General features: G+C 33.8%; 1 long non-coding RNA gene across 7 annotated transcripts in view; it reads right to left on the bottom strand.

Moving 5' to 3' along the window:
• LOC102156107 overlaps positions 1–23,395 on the bottom strand; it is a 129,995-nt gene that overhangs the window by 23,197 nt on the left and 83,403 nt on the right. For all 7 annotated transcript variants that reach the window (XR_005368555.1, XR_005368557.1, XR_005368552.1 and 4 more), the window contains 3 exons: positions 22,772–22,841; positions 22,521–22,584; positions 14,129–14,288 (listed from right to left, as the gene is read on the bottom strand). This is a non-coding gene — a long non-coding RNA (uncharacterized LOC102156107). The remainder of the gene's footprint in view (positions 1–14,128; positions 14,289–22,520; positions 22,585–22,771; positions 22,842–23,395) is intronic.

Below are 23,395 nucleotides of genomic sequence, written 5' to 3'. Positions count from 1 at the left end.
GTTCTTTGTATTTTCAGTTACGTAGGTATCATTCAGTTCTCATTAACCATTTTAATATTAAATAATCTTTTTAAGAATAATAACTGGTGGGATTTCTGTTTTATGTATGCATCCTGGTATAAAGAAACACACACCATGATCTAGTAGGATTTATCATTGTGATACAAGTATTGTTCAACATATGCAAATCAATACATGTGAAATACCACACTAACAAAGTGAAGGATAAAAACCATATGTTAGTCCTGATAGATGCAGAAAGACATTTGACAGAATTCAACATTTCAACATTTTTCATGACTGAATACTCTCAATAAATTAGATGTAAAAATGATGTACCTAAATCTAATAAATGTCAAATGTAAGAAGCCCACAGCTTACATCATACTCAGTGGTGAAAAGTTAAAAGCTTTTCCTTTTAAGATCAGCAATAAGACAAGATTGCCTACTCTTGCTAGTTCTATTCAACATAGTACTGGTAGATATAGCTAGAGGGATGAGATAAGAAAAACAAATAAAAATGCATCCAAATTGGAAAGGAAGAAGTATATTTGTTTTTCCTTCAGGTGACTCAATCTTATATACAAAAATTCCTCAGACCCCATGAAAAAAACTGTTAGAAATAATGAATGAATTGAGTAAAGTTGCAGGATACAAAATAAACATATAAAAATCAGTTATATTTATATATACTAACAATGAACTACTGAAAAGAAGTTAAGAAAAAAATCCCATTTACAATAGCATCAGAAATTATAAAATAATTAGTAATAAATTTAACCAAGGAAGTGAAAACTATGTCATTGAGAAATTAAAGAAAACATAAATAAGTGAAAAGACATCCTGTGTTCATGGGCTGGAAGACTTTGTATTGTTAAACTTCCGTATAACCTCATTTGGTCTACAGTTCAATGCAACTTCTATCAAAATCCCATGGGAATAGGGCAGCTGAGTGACTCACTTGGTTAAGCATTTGCCTTTGGCTCAGGTCATTATCCCAGGATTGAGCCCCACATCAGGCTGAGCAGGGAGCCGAGCAGGGAGCCTACTTCTCCCTCTCCTTCTGCTTGTGCTCTCTTTCTCTCTGACAAATAAATAAATATTTAAAAAATAAATTCCATAGCATCTTCTACAGAATTAGAAAAACAATCCTAAAATTCATATGCAACTACAGAGTACTCCAAATAATCAAAACAAAATTGAGTTATCAAGCTCCATAATTTCAAAATAAATTATAAAGTTACTGTTATTAAAAGAGTATGGTACTGGTGTGTAAACAGACATATAGACCAATGGAAGAGAGTATAGAGCCCAGAAATAATTCCACATATAAACAGTGAATTTTTCTTTGACAAAGGTATCAAGAGCACAATGGGGAAAGAATGATCTCTTCAATAAAAGGTCCTGGGAAAACTAGATATCTACACACAAAAGAATGAAACTGGATTTCTATTATGTATCAGTCACAATAATTAACTCAAAATGGATTAAAAACTTAAGTGTAAGATCTAAAGTTTTAAAATTCCAGGATCCCTGGGTGGCGCAGTGGTTTAGCACCTGCCTTTGGCCCAGGGCACAATCCTGGAGACCTGGGATCGAGTTCCACGTCGGGCTCCTGGTGCATGGAGCCTGCTTCTCCCTCTGCCTATGTCTCTGCCTCTCTCTCTCTCTCTCTCTGTGTGTGTGTGTGTGACTATCATAAATAAATAAAAATTTAAAGTTGTAAAATTCCTAGAAGAAGGGAATTCTCCTTGTCATTGGTCTCAGCAATGATTTCTTTTCTTTTTCTTTTTTTTTTGCATGATTTCTTGACTATAATATCAAAGCACATACAACCAAAGCAAAATACATAAGTGAAATAAAAGAAAATTAAGAAGTTTCTGCACAGTGGAGGAAACAATGCGCAAAATGAAAAGGCAACCTATGAAATGGGAGAAAATACTTGCAAATGGTACATCTACTAAGGGATTAATATCTATTAATATCTAAAACATACATATACAACTCATACAACTCAATATCAAAGACTAAATAATTCAATTAAAATTTTTGCCTTCAGGATAAAGACTTGAATAGACATTTTTCTGAAGACATATAAATAGCCAACAGGCACATAAAAAGATGCTTAACATCATCAATCATCAGGGAAATGCAAATCAAAATTACAAGGAAATATCATTTCACATCTGTTAGGAGAGCTATTATCAAAAAGATGTGGTACAACAAGAGTTGGTGAAGGTGAGGAAAAAAAGGAAACCCTTGTACACTGTTGACAGGAATGAAAATTAAGACAGACATCATGGAAAACAGCATGGGGCTTCCCCAAGAAATTAGAAATAGAACTACCATAGGATCCAACAATCCCACTTATGGATATATATCTGAGGAAACAAAATCAGTATCTGGAAGAAATATCTGTACTCCCGTATTCATTGTCACATTACTCACAATAGCTAAGATATTAAAACAACCTAAGTGTTCCTCTACAGATGAAGGAATAAAGAAAACACAAAATATATTTGATATATATGGTATATGGATACATAATATTGATGAATACACACACACACAAAGTGGTCCTCAGCTGTAAGAAATAAGGAAATCCTGCCATTGGTGAAAATATGAATGAAGCTGGTGAACAATATACTAAGTGAAAGAAGCCAGACAGGTAAAGATAAATACTGTATGTTCTCACCATATGCAGAATCTAAAAGAAATATAGTCAAATTCAATGATACATAATAGAATAGTGGTTGGTAGGGTCTGTGGGGTAAGGGAAATGGGGCCATATTATTCAAATGGTATAAACTTTCAGGTATAAGATAAGTTTGGGAGGATCTTAAGTATACCATAGTGGCTACTGTTGATGATATTGTATTGTACACTTGAAATTTGCTGAGACTAGATGTTAAACATTCTTACCCCCCCCCCCACACACACAGAAACACACATAATGGCATGTGAAGTGATATATGTATTAACTAGTTGTGGTAAATATTTCACAACGTATAAGTGTATCTAAGCATCACGTTGTACATTCTATTTTTTAAAGATTTTATTTATTGATTCATGAGACACACACACACACACACAGAGAAAGAGAGAAAGAGGGAGAGGCAGAGACATAGGCAGAGGGAGAAACAGGTTCCATGCAGGGAGCCCGATGTGGGCTTCGATCCCGATATTCGGGGATCACGCCTTCAGCTGAAGGCAAGTGCTCAACCGCTAAGCCACCCAGGGGTCCCTCTTCATACATTCTAAATAGATACAGTTTTATTTGTCAAGTATATCTCAATACATTGAGAAAAAATATTGGTTCATCAATATTATGTGTTATGTATTTCTGCTTCTTTTGAACTATATTTAACTTATCTGTACTGTATGACAAGATATTCTATAATAACTAGTTCTTAGATAGAGTTGAATAAGTAATACCTCAAACCCTTAACCAGTCCCTCCAAAATCTTTCAAAGATTGATATATAATTTTCATGATGACTTCAAGTACCTCTCAGTACTATTTGTGAAGAAATCTATGGTTAACACCCAGGAGTGAATTTGAAATTAGAAAATTGAGTTGAAATCAAAATATGCTCTTACTTTGATAAAAGAGAAAACTCAGATCATTATCAATCAATAAATGTCTTAACATTTTCGCCTCAAACTTCAAGATAATTATGTTAAAGGTACTTTAGTTTTTCTTAAAATAACATAGATGATTGCTACATTTTTCACCTTACTCTGCCTAAATTCAACTCTTGTCATGGAAAACATGTCCTGGTTTTTGTATGTATGAATCATATGAATTTATACATTGTTACAAAGTTTTCCTCTATATTAAAACTTTTAATTTTAATTTCTTTTTGAGATTTTAATTTTTATTATTTAATTAGTTGGCTCCCAATCACTGACACCATTTGTTCTGTGAACTAATTATATTGTCAGATTATACAAATATTTCACAAAAATGTGACAATAATTTTAGTAAAATTGCCATTTTCAAGCTAAAACTATGTAAGAGTTTAAGTAGGAAAATGATTTATGTACAGCAAAATTGGCCCTATTGATTTATTTTTTAACACTTTAATTGCTTGCTGCTTGGGGCACCAGGGATATTATACTTTTACTGGTATGAGTATACTCAAAAAACAAACAAGCATACCCACTTATTTACATAGGGCCCTTACATTTTGACTATGAAATCTGGATTTTTGTTTTATTATGTTTATGTGAAGTTCTAAAAATAATCATTTATATTTTGTTTTTTGTCATCTCTTATTATGAACTTAGTATTGGTATAATATCTCCAGATATATGAAAGTTACTGATAAAATAATCATTATATGTATTGCCCTCTAAAGCCTACCAAGCTTATATTTTCAATGAACCTCTCTGAGCTCTTTTTTCTTTTTTTGAAAAATTTTTAACTATAGGGCTTGTCTTAAATAAGAGATGTGTTTTCCATGACCCATGTTCAGTGAGTTCAATTACATGGTTCACATTTGCATATCAGCCAGTTTTGTGCTTGTCTTGTTAAATTAGGAATACAGTAACACTCCAATGCTATAGGTTCTCAAAGACATGTACTGTCATCTAGCAATCAAGGTATTTTACACATGCTTTATTGCAGTAGTAACAAAGTATTAATATAAATCATCAGAATTTATAGAACATAACATTTAAAAAACTTTTAAATGAACAAATGCAAAAATAAACCTCTAAAACAATTAGATTTAATATCATTGAATAAATCTAATGTTTTAAATTGATCTATTTGTGATACCCTGTTGACATTCTTCATTTCTGAATCACCATTTTTCTTTTTTATTAATATATTTTATATTTTTAAAATGCAGTTTTATGTTCACAGCAAAATTGAGAGGAAGGTACAGATTTCTTATATTCACAGCCTCACCATTTATTATGTTTGATGAAACTATGTTGAAATATCATTGTCTCCCCAAATCCATAGTTTATATTAGGATTTGCTCTTAGTATCCTATTGTGTTTGGACAAATTTACAATGACATTTATAGTATCATACAGAATAGTTTCACTATCTTTAAAATCCCCTGTGTTCTATCATCATTCCTTTCAACCTTAGTGATGGTCACATTTCTATGAAGCTACCTGTTTTGGAAATTTTGGTACAAAAATGAAGACTTCCTTGAAGTTATTGAGTAGTCTTGGAGAATCTCAAGATTTCCCCTCTGATGTAACATTACTTAAGCATTATCTACTGATTTTGTGATTATAGTGTAACCTATTGATAAATTAAAATTATCTTTTTCAAAATGTAATGCCATTTATACTTATAAAATTTTGGTAAATATAGAATCCTAAAGAATAATATCCATAATATCTGGCACAGAAAGAACTACTGCTAACATATTAGTGTCATGTATTGTCCTCTCCAAACTGAATATTCTTCATAAACACTATTTTTGATAAGTGAAAAATAATTTGCTGTTAAAATATCCATTTCCTGTTTTTAAGGTTATGGTAATGATTACCTTTAGACATAAATCATCCACACATTCTTGCATTTTTGTTTTTATTTTCTTTACTTAGATGTAATTCCTACCAGTGGAATTTCTTAATTATGGGTTTAGGTTCAAACCAGTTTTAAGCTTCTGGAGTTCTTCAACTCTTCTGGAGTTCTGACAACTCTTTGGAGTTGTCAATATCAGATAAATATGAACTCTGTAGCATGTCTGAATTTAAGATAATACCTTGATTGAAAGGGAGGAAGTCATTTATAATAAATGACTCTGGGCACTATTTTATATTTATTTTTTAGCCTCACAGTTTAATGTGAAGGCACAAGGTTATCTCAGCTTCTCTGACCAACTCAAATATCTGAAACTGATTCATTGGTGAGATGTACTTCATTTTACTCAGAGGAGTATTTTCAAATTTTAGTTTGTGTATGATATGCATGAATAAAATAGATTGATGAAAGGGCAAGTAATCTGTTTTTTTTTTTTTTTAATGGATTCAACAATGGTTCTGATGTTTTCTCCATGGCCTAAAACCTGTTGTTTATAAATTTTATTCTGAACTAGTTCTCTTCATGAGTTCAGTGAGAAAGAAAGAAAAAAAAAAAAACTTCTTTGGTTGGTATTATAGGCTACAGGACTCTCTGCTTTTGGGATCAGAGAATATAAATCATAGTATTTAAGTCATTTGAAAATGCTAGAATTCTTGTAGCCCAGAATTTGGTATTTTTAATAAAACTTCTTTGTTCATTAAAAAATGAATACTGTCATGGTTATATTTGTCAAATGAGTATCAATCACATTGTTCAAATATTCTATAAATTTGCTGGAGTTTGTTATTTTTTTATCAGATATTGAGAGATATGTTAAAATATACCATTATCCTTTAGGATCTATTTCTCCTTTTATTTTTGAAAAGATTTGCTTTATGTATTTTAATCCATGTTAGCATTTGTCATGACTATGACATTCCCCAGAATAGCAAATCTGTTCAAAGAAAATTGGATTAGTCTGTCATGATTTATTTTCCTTGCAGAGGTGCTCAGAAATTTAAATAATAAACAGAAAATTCTAAAATAATTTTATGATTGTGAACAAGGGAGTTTTAGATATCTCAGTTTTAGGTATTTCTGATTTTCTTTGCTTCCATATATTTCTCTTTAAGATTCATTCGTTTTAGAGTGTGTGTGCATGAATGGAGGAAGGGGGGGTAGGAAGAGAAAGAGGGGAAGCAGATTCACACTGAGCTCGGAGGCCTGCATGGAGCTCTATCCTAGGACCTGATCTGGAGATCATGTCCTGAGATGAAATCAAGAGTCAGATGCTTAAACGACTGACCACCTAAGCACCCCTCTTTGCTTCTATATTTATTTGATTATTTCTACACAATTGTCTACAATCAACTTATCTCCTGCAATTCTTGGGGTATTTATATATATATTAAAAAAAAGACAAAACAAAACAAAAACACACACAAAAAAACCCAGGTCATTTCTGTTTTTCTTTTTTTCCTGTCTCTTTTCTGTCCTTCATTATAAATATATTATGCTGTAAAAGAGTGATAGATAAATCAGAAGCCTCAGATATCTCTTGTCCTAGTATTAGAAAGTTCCAAAACAAATCCAATATCAAATCGGTTACATCGAAGTAGCACCTGAGCTCAAAGTGTTGTTTTCACCTTTGAAGTCCTTATAATACTTAGCCTTTGAATTTATATTTACTTGAATCTGTTTTGGTAAGTTACAAAACATTTTGGAATACTCTGTAATCATATTGACTAGAAAAAATAAATTATGTTAGGCTATTTTATTTGAAACTTTCTTTGTGACCTAAAATAACTAAATTACATCAGTTTTAGTTACATTATGCTGTGTTGTGAGTGATGAAGACACATAGTCAGTGGAGATATTTGAACTCTGGAGTTCTACAGATCTGGGTTTCAGTTTAATCCTCCACCACTTACTGGTTCTTTCAAATTGAGTCTTAGCTTTCTTATGTACAAAAATAGGATAAGGATATCTGTTATATCAAATAGTTGCTATATTAATTAAATAAGGTAATTGTTAACTATATTGATTTATACTACCAGTTGTTTGACATAATAAACAGGTGATATATTTAATGCAATTTAATGATAAAGATATGTTCAGTTTATAATACATATTTAATGCAATTTAATGAGAAAGATATGTTAGGTTAAAATACACATAAATCAATTAAAATAGGACTCATCTCTCTTGTGCTAGAAAATTATATTTTTATTAAAGTTTTTATAATATCAGAAGTATATTCTTACATAAAAATATTTTCTATTTATATTATTATAATATTCAGCAGGAATTAGTCATGTTTGAAGTAGGCTTATTGTACTAATTATGGCTTTTAGGAGAAAGGAATTTAAAGCCCAATACCAGTTTAGTATATTGGAAGAGAGTCAATTCTAGTGGAATGTAAAGTGTTTGCTAATGCCTACTGCCAGGATGATAAGACATCTAATTTTGCTAGGCTTAGTTCCCTAGGATAAATATTTGGAGTATCTGTCTTGAAGTTAAAATATTTATTTTTCTACTTTAATTTTAAAACCACATTAGATGTGTTCAATAAGTATCTGAGAGACTTTCTTTTGGTACACAAAGGGAAATCCATCAATTAGTGTGTCTCATTTGCAGTAAATGAAAGTGGAAGAAAATCCTAATTACTGTATATTGTATGAAAACCTTCAAACCACAGCTGTATCCTACCAATGATTCATTTAAAAAATCTCTAGTAACCAAATCTGTTCTTGCTAGTATTTTAAAACCTTAATATGCACAACATATTCCTCTCTCTGATTGGTAAACATAGTTAGAGATTACTGTAAATTAAATCATCATTGGAGACATCAGAGATATTTATAAAGTTTTATTTGTGAATGGTGACATTTCCATGATACCACATAAATAAAATAATAGGTAACTTGACTGAATGATAACTCTCTGTCAGGTGATTATAGTCCTTCATTGCATTACCTCATTTTTTCTTCATAAAAACATTTTAAGACAGGTGTCCTTAAGCCACCATATTGTCCTTAGTGCCATTACAGATGATGGAATTGAGGAAGAACTAGGTAAGGAGTTTTACCATAGCTGCAGAGGATTCCAGTCAGCTACTCTGACTTCACAGTACCAAGAGCTTGACCATTTACTTCACTAATATTGAAAGAAAATATGGGGATCCCTGGGTGGTTTAGTGGTTTAGGACCTGCCTTCAGCCCGGGGGTGATCCTGGAGTCCTGGGATCAAGTCCCACATCTGGCTCCTGGCATGGAGCCTGCTTCTCTCTCTTCCTGTGTCTCTGGCTCTCTCTCTCTCTCTCTGTTTCTCGTAAATAAATAAAATCTTTAAAAAATATGATTTAAAAAATTAAATATTTGAATATTTAATTTAGTAATATATTGTTTTCTCACCAAGCTTAAGGTAAGATAATGTGATACTTAAAAGAAAGCTCAGTTATCAACTTCACAGGGAAAGGTCACTGAATAGAATGATATGCGAGGAACAAAGGAACTGAACAATTGATCTAATACACCTGGACCATATGACTGGTACAACTTACTTTTGTACACATAGCATGTATAAAAAATGATTGGGTACTTGTAAGTCAGCAATATGGCCTTGTGATTTTTTTTTAAGATTTTATTTATTTATTCATGAGAGAAACACAAAGAGAGGGGCAGAGACACAGGGAAAGGGAGAAGCAGGCTCCATGCAAGGAGCCCAATGCAGACTCGATCTCAGGTCTCCAGGATCACAGCCTGGGCTAAAGGCAGGCGCCAAGCCACTGCGCCACCCAGGGATACCCTGGCCTTGTGATCTTTAAAACCTTAATGAGCATTGCAGGAATCAGGGAGAAAAAGATGTTACAAAGCTAGAAAGTAGAGGTCATAATTCAACACTCAAGGAACCATGACAAACACATAAACCACTGTGTAAGAAATGATGGAGTAGGACTTTAAAGAAAAACATTGCTGTGTGATTATTTCAAAAGCCTCATGCATACAGCAAAATTGAAACTCCACAAACAACATGTTTTTTGGAAAAATATTTTTTCTACAATGTTTTCTATAATGTTTACATATATATTTACAGTTTCATGTGTCTGATTATTCTTTGTGAAGTGTATATGTATAATCATTGCAACAAAGAATATAGGAAGGGCGCCTGGGTAGCTCAGTGGTTGAGCTTCTGCCTTCAGCTTAGGGTGTGATCCTGGGTCCTGGGATTTAGTCCTGCATCAGGCTCCCCCAGGGGAGCCTGCTTCTCCCTCTGCCTATGTTTCTGACTCTCCCTCTATGTCTCTTATGAATAAATAAAATCTTTATATTTTTAATTTATTTTTACTTTATAATTAAAAAAATATTTTAAAATCTTTTTTTAAAAAGATTTTAAAAGACATAGGCAGAGAGAGAAGCAGACTCCCCACAAGGAGCCCGATGTGGGACTCCATCCAGGATCCCAGGATCATGCCCTGAGCTGAAGGCAAACTCTCAACCACTGAGCCACTCACGTGTCCCTAAATAAAATCTTTAAAATAAATACATAAAGAGCATTGGATAACCTTTATCTGATGGTGGAAGAATTACTAAATGAAATTGAATTGGCCTTGGCAAACCTTAAATGTGTCTCTGATAGTGTTCTAGTTAGACTTGTTGAAAAATGAACAACTGAGATTTGGATGGGAATTAATGGCTCTTCTTATGAGAATACAGCATTGTCTACTGTGTTAGGGGCAGAACTCTGTAGTATGGTGCTAAGTATCAGTGCTCTCTGAGTCATTATCCAAGACTGATATTAGAGCAAAGGCAAGTGAATTTATGAGGAGAGATTGTGCCATGATAATTTTTAGGGACACACTATATTTTCTGATGATAGAAGGATTATCTATGAAGGTAGATTTGTAATTTGTAATATATAAGCCGCTGTACCATGGAGGGAATTTATTTAATATAAATGTATATCATATACAATCTAAAGTTAAGGGGGTAAATTAAGGCTGATATTTAGGTGCTTGCTAACTGGAATGTAATAATCCAAATCAGGTACAAATTTTCAGAAAATGGAATACAAATCTTGTAGATTTCATACAGAAAGTAGACAAAAAAAAAAAAAAAAAAGAAAGTAGACAAAGAGCTAAGTTCCTCTCATAATAAATACATGAAAAAGTGGTAACTGTATCCTGTTAACATATTTCCAAACAAATGTAACAATGAACTCAGTTTTGGGCAGAAAAGAGTCAAATTTAATCTATCATTCCTTTAACTTGTTAGTTGGTGGTTGTGATAAATAGTTGATAAAAGTTTTGACTGCTTGTGATGAAAAACTGGAAAGATCCTCAGGCTATTCTAACAGGAGTCAGGATGTATTATTAACTAATTCACTGAAAATCTATTTATTGATTCATGTGCTAGACCACATGAATTTGGTTCCAGGGACACTAAGAATAAATAAATTTGATGACAAATACCCATGGGAAAAACAATAAGAAATTTTCTCCATAGGAATAAAAAGAAAGCTAATATTAAGATATTAAAAATAATTATCATGGAGATGTAATATACAGCATGGTGACTATAGTTAATAATACAATATTTGAAATATGCTAAGACAGTAGATCTCAAAAGTCCTTATCATAAGAAAAAAAACGTATAACTATGTATGGGGATGGACGTTAACTAAATTAATTTGGTGATCATTCCATAATATATATAAACATCAAATCATTATGTATATACCTATATAATGTTGTATGTCAATAATATAATGTTGTATGTCAATATTACGTCAATAATTAAGAAAAAAAAAAAACAAGGAAATTTGAGAAACTGTCATAGCCAAGAAGAGCTAAGCAGGGGAAAAAGATATGTGGTGTTATGGTAGTATAAAGAAAGCCAGCTAAAATGGTGACAAAGAATTATTCTCAAGGAAATTATATCTAAGGTAAGTTTTGAAGATCAAAGGGAAGTTAGCTAGCTGTAAGTCTAGGTTTAGAGGAGTGAGATGACAGAGGACAGTGAAGCCAGACAGAATAGCTTGCAAATATATTAAAAATGAGATAGAATACTGTCAAGAACTGAGAGGAATATGAGATTTTACCCTATTTGCTAAGCAACAAGTGAGCGTTCCATAGTTTCATGGATGTTGATATAAGACATGAAACCACAGAGTCAGAGACAAAGATCTATTTCTCATTCACAGCATTATTAGTAGCCAGAGTATCAATATTTTTGCCCTGGATCTCCAAGCCCCAATTCTCATGAGATGAAGTAAAGAGAACATGATGACATTTGTAAGTATAATGGGTTTTATTACTGGAAAGGAACCCTGACTTGGGGGAAAAAGAACCTATTACAATGATGCATACCTATCCTTTGCCCCCTAGAGAGACACCATCTCCATATTACTACCATTACTGTAGGCTAAAGTTTCCTTTGATCCTGAGGGGGATACTAGTTCTGCCTTCTGTGGGGCTTAATTTTTCCCCCCAGTGGAGTATCGATGTTCTTCTGATGGTTCAAGTATCCAACAAGATATATTTTTCCATTCTTTTCTGTCTGGGCCCTATAGTTTTGTTTTATTTTCCTTTTCTTTTTGTTTATTTTCATTCTTTTCTTTCTTCTTTCTTTCTTTCTTTCTTTCTTTCTTTCTTTCTTTCTTTTCTTCTCTTTCTTTCTTTCTTTCTTTCTTTCTTTCTTTCTTTCTTTCTTTCTTCTTTCTCTTTCTTTCTTTCTTTCTTTCTTCTCTTTCTTTCTTTCTTTCTTTCTTTCTTTCTTCTTTCTTTCTTTCTTTCTTTCTTTCTTTCTTTCTTTCTTTCTTTCAGATTTATTTGTTTATTTGGGATAGAGTGAGAAAGTTAGCATGCAAGTGGGGGGATGGGTAGAGGGAGAGGAGAGAAAGAATCTCTAGCAGACTCCTTGCTGAATGGGGAGCCTGACTGGGGGGCTCAATACCACAACCATGAGATCATGACCTGAACCAAAAATCAAGAGTTGTATGCTTAGCCAACTGAGGCAACCGGGTGGGCTGGGCCCTATTATTTCCAATGGTAGTGGACAATTTTAATTATTTCTGGGCTTTGAAATTGGGCAACTTTGGTGGTATTGGTATGGTTTATTTTAAATGTTAATTCCTAGATGATTTCATCCAATTTTATGAGTTCAAATGCTATGTATGCACTGCACTGCTGAGTCCCTAATTTACACACCCCATCCAAATGTACCCCCAGAATTCTACTCACATATCCAGATGTTATCTTGAAACAACTGAAATTTTCCTAAGAGATTTCTCAAAATTATCTGAAACTGAATTGTCTTAACTCAGATTTCCGTTCCTAGAAGAAACTCTGTACTCTTGTTTTTTCCCATATTATTAAACAATTCTCTTCTTCAATTTGCTTAGGCAGAAGACTTTGTAGGCATACTTGACTCTCCTTTTTCTCCCTCGCATTTGTGTTAAACTGCCCAAAAATATTGTTGACAATTTCTCTTAAATATATCCAGAGCTCAAATACTTTTCAACACATCTAGAGTCCTGACACTGGTTCAAGTCCAAGAATTTTCATTGTGACAGTTTACAAATTTGTCTTCCTACTTTCACTTTATTTGTCTGCCAACAGGGATTCAACATGGTGGTCTCAGTGACCCTTTTAAAACCTAATCATATAATGTTACTCCTTTCCTTCAAATCCTCAAATAGTTTCCCAAATCCCTGAGAGTGAACTCAAACACACATCTCAGGATTTATAATGTGCTAAATGACCTATTTCATAACCCTATCTTTCTTTTTTTTTTTGGGGGGGGGAGTTCAATTTGCCAACATATAGCATAACACCCAATGCTCATCGCATCAAGTGCCCCCCCTCAGTTCCCATCACCGAGTCACCCCAGCCCCCTGCCCACCTCCCCTACCACTACCCCTTGTTCATTTCCCAGAAATAGGAGTCTCTCATGTTCTGTCATCTTCACTGATATTTTCACTCATTTTCTCTCCTTTCCTCTTTATTCCCTTTCACAATTTTTTATATTCCCCAAATGAATGAGACCATATAATGTTTGTCCTCTGATTGACTTATTTCACTAAGCATAATACCCTCCAGTTCCAGCCACATCGAAGCAAATGGATAACCCTATCTTTCTGAATATTTCACTTGCCATTGTTCACATTTACAGGCCTCTTTGGAGTTCTTGAAAGGTTGTAAGGTTAAATTGTGACTCCTAAATAGGAGTTTAGAGACAAAAAAAAAAGGTCAATTTTCAGCTATTTATATCACTTGATAAGAAAACTGTCACCCTAGGATATTTGTATTTGATACTTTCTTTATCCCCAATAATATGTGAATCCCTCATTCTCCTCTTTCAAGCCTAGTGTAAATGTCATTTTAAAAGACATGCCTTCACTGATGTCCTTTATGACAGAGGAGTACTGCCCATTTTTAAAATTCTTACTCTGCTTTATTTTTCTTCATCTAGATATAGCACCTTATAGCACTATATATTTATTTGTTTATTCACAGTCTTCTTCCTCTAGAATATAAGTTCCTTGAGGGAAAGGTCTGTCTGTTTATTACATCAACTGTGATGCCTATGAAAGTGCTTACCTTAGTGACATCAGCAAGATGATCTCTTAAGACATTCCTCATTGCATTTGTCCCTAAGCTACAACAACTATTTGGCATCTATTTTTGGAAAAAAGTGCCTTTGTGGGAGTTGTGGGATCTGGCACCACATGCCAATGGACCAAGGAGGAGTCTCAGCTACCTGTAGAAGATTAGGCATAGATTGCTTAAATATGACAGTAAATGTGTAATTACTAAAATAAATTGATAAATCAAACTTCATTATAATTAAAAACTTCTGCTCTATGAAAGACACTGTTAAAAGAATAAAAATACAAGAAGTGAGTTAGTATAGTTGCAAATAATATAACTGATAAAAATATTGCACCATAGCATACAAGTGATTCAAAATTCAGTAATACAAGTACAAATAGTATATTCATATCACTGCTTAGATATAAAACCAAGAAAAATGAAAGCATATGCTCCTAAAAAGACTTTTATGATGTCCATAGTAGCTTTTTTTGCAATTGTATAAAAACTAGAAACAATTCAAATATTCATCAACACTATGGTGAGCCATTCGGTGCAATCTTACTAATCAAAAGAAGATATTCATTATTGATATATAATACAACAAAGATGAATCTTGGGGTGCCTGAGTGGCACAGTTGGTTAAGTGTCCAACTCTTGGTCTCAGTGCAGGTTGTGATTTCATTGTCCTGCTCAGGCTCAGCATGGAGTCTCATGTGCTCAGCATGGAGTCTGCTTGAAATTCTCTCTCTCCGGGACACCTGGGTACCTCAGTGGTTTAGCATCTGCCTTCAGCTCAGGGTGTGATCCTGGAGTCCCAGGATTGAGTTCCACATTGGGCTCCCTGCATGGAGCCTGCTTCTCCCTCTGCCTAGGTCTCTGTCTCTCTCTCTCTCTCTCTCTCTCTCTGTCTCTGTGTCTCATGAATGAATAAATAAAATCTTTTAAATGATCCTGGAGTCCCAGGATTGAGTTCCACATTGGGCTCCCTGCATGGAGCCTGCTTCTCCCTCTGCCTAGGTCTCTGCCTCTCTCTCTCTCTCTCTCTCTCTCTGTCTGACCCCCCAGCCCTCCTCACACTTGTGTATTCTCTCTAAAATAAATAAGTAAATCTTTAAAAAATGGATCTTAAAATAATTATTTTGAATGAACGTGTACAGACAAAAAAGACTATAAAGTATGATTATATTAATATTGAATTGTATAAAATTCAAACTAATGTGCTTAGGAATAAAATAGATGAATAATTGTTTGGGAACAGAGGAAGAAGTGGTTGTGCCAGGAGTGGTAGGAGAGGAACAACAAATAGGCACTAGGAAACTTCCTGGTGGTGATGATTATGTTTGTTCATTTCAGTTCTGTAATGCTTTCCTTTGTGTATACCTACATGGGAAAATTTATCAATTTAAAACATTTTAAAATTTGCAGTTGATTGTAAGACAATTATATCTCATTAAAACTTTTAAAAAAGAAACTTAAATAAAATATGACAGTAAAAGGAATAAGACATAGATGAAATTGTTATCTGATTTCTAGTAGTTGCTATTGTTAAACAAAGAGTTAATGCTTCCTCTCTGGCCACTAACCCTTAAATGGAAATGTATTTCTTTATAGGTTTTCTCTAACTGATGAAAGAAAGTAAATATGTTTATCAGAATGAACAAACTTCTGCCAGTCACAATTGAAAGTTTATTATGAGGACTCTTATCTAAATGCTAAAGTCTTCAACTACAGATGTGCAATAGACTCAAAAACAATTTTTACAATCACAAATTCTTATGCCGGTTTTCATTAAAACTGAATGGCTGGAATTACTGCAAGAAACTGAGTTAGGTATATTATTTCCAGATATTCTGATTAAAATGAACTTTAGGAAGGAAGGTGAGAACGAACATATGCAAATGAATACTTAACATGTCCAACAGATCAATTATTTCAAACATGAAATGTCTTAGGCAATTGTCAACTGTTGCATCAGAATCACTTTCTAGTTGTAATTCTTCACTATTTTGGGAGTATGCATATTTTCTCACATTGCTTTAAAAATCTATATAGGGTCAATATCTGAAGTAAGAGCATGAAGGTGTTTAGAAATGCAACTTATGGGACACCTGGGTGGCTCAGTGATTGGGCAGCTGCCTTCCGCTCAGGTGGTGATTCTGGGATCTGGGATTGAGTCCCACATTGGGCTCCTGCAAAGAGCCTGCTTCTCCCTTTGCCTGTGTCTCTGCCTCTCTCTCTCTCTGTCTCTCAGTCTCTCATGAATAAATAAATAAATCTTAAAAGAAAAGAAATGCAACTTATATTCTTGCTCATGTTGGATGTTATATTTATGCATAACACATACTTTTCATGGATACAATTTAAGACAGGTATCAGAAATTTTGATCATGAAAGAATTTTTGTGAGGCTTATATAGATTGGATTTAATATGAGACAATACTGTTATGTGGAATAAAACAAAATCTAAATTATCTTATAAAATTGATATATAAGAAATCAAGTTTCTAATGAAAAGAAGAATGAAAAATACTAACAATCATAAAAATTTGAAAACAGTATATATTAAGACTTGTAAAGAAAGTAAACTTCTAGCTCCATATATTACAATGATTTACTGATTTACTGTCACTAACTCTGGGAACTTTTAAGGGTAAGGGGACTATTATATTCCTCTGACTCTTAATCTGTTAGAATTAAGCTCCTTAAATAGAGAAGTTTTGTTTTTGTTTTTGCTTTTTGTTTGTTTGTTTTTTGTCCACTCACATATTTGAAGCACTTAGAATAGAGTTTGATATATAAGATATGCTTAACTTAAATATCTATATAACTTATCTGTTTATATGCTTGTTATCTTGGTTTTACAAAATACTATCAAGTAAAAAGATTATTTCTTTTTATATAAATGATTGAGGCAGTGACCCCAAATTCATAAAACATTTTTAATTTTAGTGATAAATAAGAACATTTTATTAACTTTTTGAAATACCAAGGAAGAACAACAAAAAATCATTAGTAATAAGATATTTTAAGCAAACCAAGCTTTTATGTCATTTTCAAATGACAGCAATGAACTAGAAAATTATTCTACTATTGAAAAGACTGTGTATCAGATATTATAATAAATCATTTACTGAAAACCATTAGAGTTTAAATTAAATTCATTTATAATTAAGTTCAAAGGAATCTTTAACATGCTGTTTGATTTAAAAAAATATGTTTCATATAAATTCCAGTATTTTTAATAGCATTAACACTTCAAAAAAGTGTCACACGAAGATTGGTATACTATATACAAGAACTGAATGAATTTAACCAATTTTCCTGGGCTAAATCATTCAATGAAATTGGAAAGTAAGAGTTTCACATTTCTTTTTCATAAGGTTAGTGAAGTAAATAAATTATAATAGTGAATCTAAAAATTATTGATATTGCTGTGAAATAATACCGTAAAATAAAAAAAAAAAAAAAAAACATATAACCAAAAATCATTTAGTTAAGTCTCCATTTTACAAAAGAAGAGATTTGAGGGAACCCTGGGTGGCGCAGCTGGTTTGGCGCCTGCCTTTGGCCCAGGGCGCGATCCTGGAGACCTGGGATCGAGTCCCACGTCAGGCTCCCGGTGCATGGAGCCTGCTTCTCCCTCTGCCTGTGTCTCTGCCTCTCTCTCTCTCTCTCTCTGTGTGACTACCATAAATAAATAAAAATCAAAAAAAAAAAAAAAAAAAAAAAAAAAAAAAAAAAAAAAAAAAAAAAAAAAAGAAGAGATTTGAGGGATGCCTGGGTAGCTTAGTAGTTGAGCATCTGCCTTTGGCTCAGGGCGCAATCCCAGAGTCCCGGGATTGAATCCCACATTGGGTATGTAAGTATGGGATAGTCCTTCAAGGTTTCCTACCTACACAATGCAAGCAATTCTCAGATGCTAGCAGAATGTCCAGAATTTAACTCAATTCTGATACTATCTATTGGAGATAGCATTAGATTCCACAGGTTAAGGGTTCAGTCTCACAAGTCTTCCCCTCACCTTCTCACATCAGATGCCAATCACAAGCCCCAAACACCTGTGCTTGTAGCTCAACAACTACAGATTAGAGGTTCCAATGACCTCCTCCTTAGGTTCGATTAATTTCTAGAAGGGCTCACAAAACTCAAGGAAAGACTCACATTTACTAGTTTCTTAAAGGATAAGGCTACAAATCAACAGCTAGATGAAAAGATATGAAAACAAAGGTTAAACAAAGGAGCTCCTGTCCTCATGGAGCTAAGAGCCTGGCTTGGTGGCATGTAGTTGTATTCTGGTTTTCCAAGAGTGGAAGCTCTCCAAAACTATCAAAAAGCTCCCCCTTGGGTTTTAATGGAGACTTCATCCCATAGTCATGATTAAGTAAGTCATTGGCCATAGGCTGATTCAACCTAGATCCCCCTTTCTCTCCCCAAAGATTTTGGGGGGTGAGGGGTACTGAAAGTTCTAATCCTCTAATCATATGGGTGGTTCTCCTGGTAACCAGTCTCCATCCTTAGGTGGGATCCAAAAGTCATCTTGTTAACTTAACAAAGACACCTTTATAATTTTCAACACAGGAAATTCCAAGAGTTTGGAAACCTATAAGATATGAATTGTGGATGAAGGCCAAATATATATGAGAAATTAAAAAATAAATATGAATTATAAATCAGAATATCACAGAGAACACATATATGGTATTAGAGAAAATAAAGACACAAAGTTTTCTCATGTGGTCATTGACCCATGAAATTCTTTTTTTTTTTTTTAATTTTTTTAAATTTTTATTTATTTATGATAGTCACAGAGAGAGAGGCAGAGACATAGGCAGAGGGAGAAGCAGGCTCCATGCACCGGGAGCCCGATGTGGGATTCAATCCCGGGTCTCCAGGATCGCGCCCTGGGCCAAAGGCAGGTGCCAAACCGCTGCGCCACCCAGGGATCCCGACCCATGAAATTCTTGTAACAATAGGACAAGTCTTCCATTTAGCAATTCTTGAGGGTACCAGTCATCCCTACTGGAAGAGTATGATCACTGATATATATTTTGATATATTAGAAATAATTAAAATCTGATATTATTCTGAAGCAGATTTGGTGAGAGAAGGGGTATGGATACTTGAAGTGGAAAATGCTAAGTCAGGAGATGGACTGGAAAAATAAGTTTCTAGTCCACCATTTAAATATCTTGGAATAACAAATTACTTTCCATGTAATTAAATGGAGAGTATAGTTGAAAAATCAAGGCTTATATTTAGTTAATAATAAAAAGAAGAAAAAATCACAAATGATTTTTGAAATAAGGAAGAGAATTTTGATGGCTTTATTTTATTTATTTAATTTTAAGAAAGATTATGTAAAATAATTTTGAATAATTTCATGCAAATTTTAACAGGATGAAAAAACAAAAGGATTTATATGATGTCAACTAAGAAGCATCAATGAGTACTTACTCTGAGATTAATATATTCAGAAATTTCTCTAGAGACTATTAAAAAGCCTGAAATAAGCACAGGTTTTGGAGCAGGTAGATTTGGTTTCAAACTTTAGGTTCTTCATTTAGTAATAACTTGGGAAAGTTATATATGTATAGTTGCCTCACTTGCCTTATCTGGAAAATAGGGAGTATGAAAATCAGAAATACTATATGAAAAGTATCTAAGAGTGGAGTGTCTGGGTGGCTTAGTGATTGAGCATCTGCCTTTGGCTCAGGCCATGATCCTGGTGTCCTGGGATTGAGTTCCACATCGGGCTCCCTGCAGGGAGCCTGTTTCACCCTCTGCCTATGTCTTTGCCTCTTCTTTGTGTCTCTCATGAATAAATAAATAAAATCTTTTTAAAAGTATCTAAGAGTATCAGTGATGTGGTAAATCCATGAATTACTTTAAAGTTACTACTTCTATTGCTACTACTACTATTACAGATATTAATTATATTCTTACTTAACATTAACATTAACTTTCACAGGTATGAAGCAGGTTCATAGATTTTGCTGGAGAAGAAAGGGTTGTGGGTATAAAGCAAAGAGTGCAGTAAACAATTGAGTGAGGATTTTAGGGCTACTTTGAAATTAGGAATGATACATTTTAGAAAAACAAAGGAAGAATGGAAATAAGGATTTATTGAAGATCTGGGGCTTGACCACTACTTTGCAGTGCGCAAAATCCAGTTGATGAAGCAAAGATGCAACTATTCTAATGATAAAATTTAAGTAGGAGTAAAGAGATAGTAAAAGATATCATCTTTTTTTTTTTAAATTTGTATTTATTTATGATAGTCACAGAGAGAGAGAGAGAGGCAGAGACATAGGCAGAGGGAGAAGCAGGCTCCATGCACCGGGAGCCCAACGTGGGATTCATCCCTGGTCTCCAGGACCGCGCCCTGGGCCAAAGGCAGGCGCCAAACCGCTGCGCCACCCAGGGATCCCAGTAAAAGATATCATCTTAATTGGAGTGGCTCCAGAAACTACAGGCTCATTTTGGTGATTCATCGTGATCATGCATCATATCCTAGACAACATATTTTTGGTATTTTACTTTATTTTAAGATTTATTTATTTATTCATGAGAGACACAGAGAGAGAGAGTCAGAGACACAGGCAGAGGGAAAAGCAGGCTCCATGCAGGAAGCCTGACGTGGGACTTGATCGCAGGTCTCCAGGATCAGGCCCTGGACTAAAGGGCGTGCTTAACAGCTGAGCCATCTGGGGCTGCCCCATTTTTGGTATTTTAGTTGTGATAATGTATGCATAACAATAAGCTTACCAGGGAATCCCTGGGTGGCTCAGCTGTTTAGTGCCTGCCTTTGGGTTTCCGGGATTGAGTCCCGAGTCCGGCTCCAGTCATAGAGCCTGCTTCTCCCTCTGCCTGTGTCTCTGCCTCTCTCTCTCTATGTCAATCATGAATAAAAAAAAAAAAAAATAATAATAATAATAATAAAATAAAAATCTTAAAAAAACAATAAGCTTACCATATTAACCATTTTGTTTATTTATTCATTTTAACCACTTTAAATTGTACAATTTAGTGGAATTATATTCACAATGTTGTACACCCATCACCACTATGTATTTTCAAAGTTTTTCATTAGAAACTTTGTAATCTTAAGCAATTACTTCCTATCCCCCTCCCCAAAACGGTGTTAACGGCTAATCACTTTCTATCTCTATGAATTTGCCTATTCTAGGTAGTTCATATGAGTGACATCATAGGATATTTGTCCTTTTGTGTCTGATTTACTTCACTTAGCCACAATATCTTCAAACTTCACATTATACCATGTATTAGGCTAATATCTCATTATATATTATATATCATATTTTTTATTCACTCATAGGTTGTTTCTACTTTGTGACTATTTAGAATTATGCAACAATGAACAGTGGCATACAAATGTACGTTCAAGTCTCTGCTTTCATTTCCTTTGGGTATATACTCAGGCATGAAATTGCTCAATCATACAGTAATTCTATGGTTGGCTTTTGAGGAACAGCTAAATTTTTTTCCATAGTATTACATCATTTTACATTCCATCAGCAATGCACAAGAATTCCAATTTCCCCACATCCTTGCCAATATTTGTTATTTTTCATTTGTTTCTTTGCTTGATAATAGCCATCCTAGTAGATGTGAAGTGGTGTCTCACTGGATTTGATTTGCATTTATCTAATGACTAGCAAAGTTCAACATCTTTTTCTGTGCCTGTAGGCCATCTATATGCCCTCTTTGGAAAATGGCTATTCATATCCTCTGCCACTTTTTTAAAAAGACTTATTTAATTGGGGGAGGTGCACAGAAAGGGGAAAGGCAGAGAGAATCTTAGCAGACTCCATGTCTGGGGGTTTGATTTCATGATCCAAAGACCATGACCAGAGCAGAAACCAAGAGTTGGATGCCCAGACTATGCCATCCAGGTGCCCCTCCTCTGCCAACTTTTTAATCTGATTGTTTTTGTTACTGACTTGCATAAGTTCTTTATGTATTTTGTATATTATACCCTTCTAGGATACATGATTTGCAAACATAATATTTTAAATAGGACAAAAAAAGGACTAACCATTCCTGAAAACACTGAGTAAATGGACTACTTAAAAATTAAGATATTTTGTTCATTATAAGACGTTATTAAATTAAAGATACTGAGATGATATTTGTGAAACATAAAGTATCCAGGACATACGATGAGCTTTTATAAATCTATAAAAAGACAGTAGAGTATAAAAGTGAGCAAGAGACTTAACTATGCATTTAACAAAGGGAATAAGCTAACATCCAGTAAACAACTTAAAAATTATCAAGCTCATTATAATATATATGAAAATATAAAATAAAACCAAAGTGTAAATCAAATCATGCTGGAGGCATAAAATTAGATTAAAAATTACCTGATAGTACTTACTGTGAAAATAATTGTGGCATGTTCATAGTTAGAGATGAATAGAATAAACTGTACTTGATACCCACTATATGAGAGTAAGAAGGGAAACATCAAACATATGTGATTCATGTTCCATTTAGATAAAAATGCCCAAAATTAATGTATAAAAGCTGCACAAAATTTATAAAACAAAAGGTTTAAAGTTATTAGCAATCATTTGGAAGCTTTCATACTTGAGAGAAGAAAACATGTGATAGGAATCTGACATTCACCTCTGTCTTCGTTCAGGGTAATTTTCAGGCTGAAGCAGAACACTGTAGATCCTTAGCAGGAAGAACCAGTCTTAGAAGAAAAGGAAGGGAGAGATAGGGAAAGACACTGAAATAAAGGAAAATGCATTTAAGGATCCCCGAGATCTTTTATAAATATTTACTTCAGATTATTCAGCTGACTCCTGAGCCAACTACAAGGTGGGACAATGTACAAGGTGGGACAATGCAGTTCTGGGAGGAAGAGCACTAAAAGAGAATTGAAGAAAATATGGACAAAATAGCTTAACTTACAGAGAATTTCAACATGTATTTAACATCTACAAAAATTATTCAAATAAACATTCCATTAAATACTATGACTAAAATTAAGAACTCATTGGATGTAATTAACAACAAACTAACTACAGAAGATAAAGAGTAGTAAACACATGCTAGACAATAGAAGATGTCAAAACAGAAACACAGAAGGAAAAGAGAAATGGGACATTGAAAAAAAAGTCTAATATATGTGTAATTAGAGGACAGAAATTATGGAGTGATGGGAAAGATCTATATGTCCACCTGGATGGCAGTTTACAGGAGTGTATATATGTGTAAAATTTCATTGAATTGTTCTGCTAAGAT

The sequence above is a fragment of the Canis lupus genome, chromosome 13 (genome assembly GCF_011100685.1).
Source record: "Canis lupus familiaris isolate Mischka breed German Shepherd chromosome 13, alternate assembly UU_Cfam_GSD_1.0, whole genome shotgun sequence".
Lineage (NCBI taxonomy): Eukaryota > Metazoa > Chordata > Mammalia > Carnivora > Canidae > Canis > Canis lupus.
The sequence above is the reverse complement of the archived record's forward strand: the minus strand, read 5'-3'. Positions and strand labels throughout refer to the sequence as shown.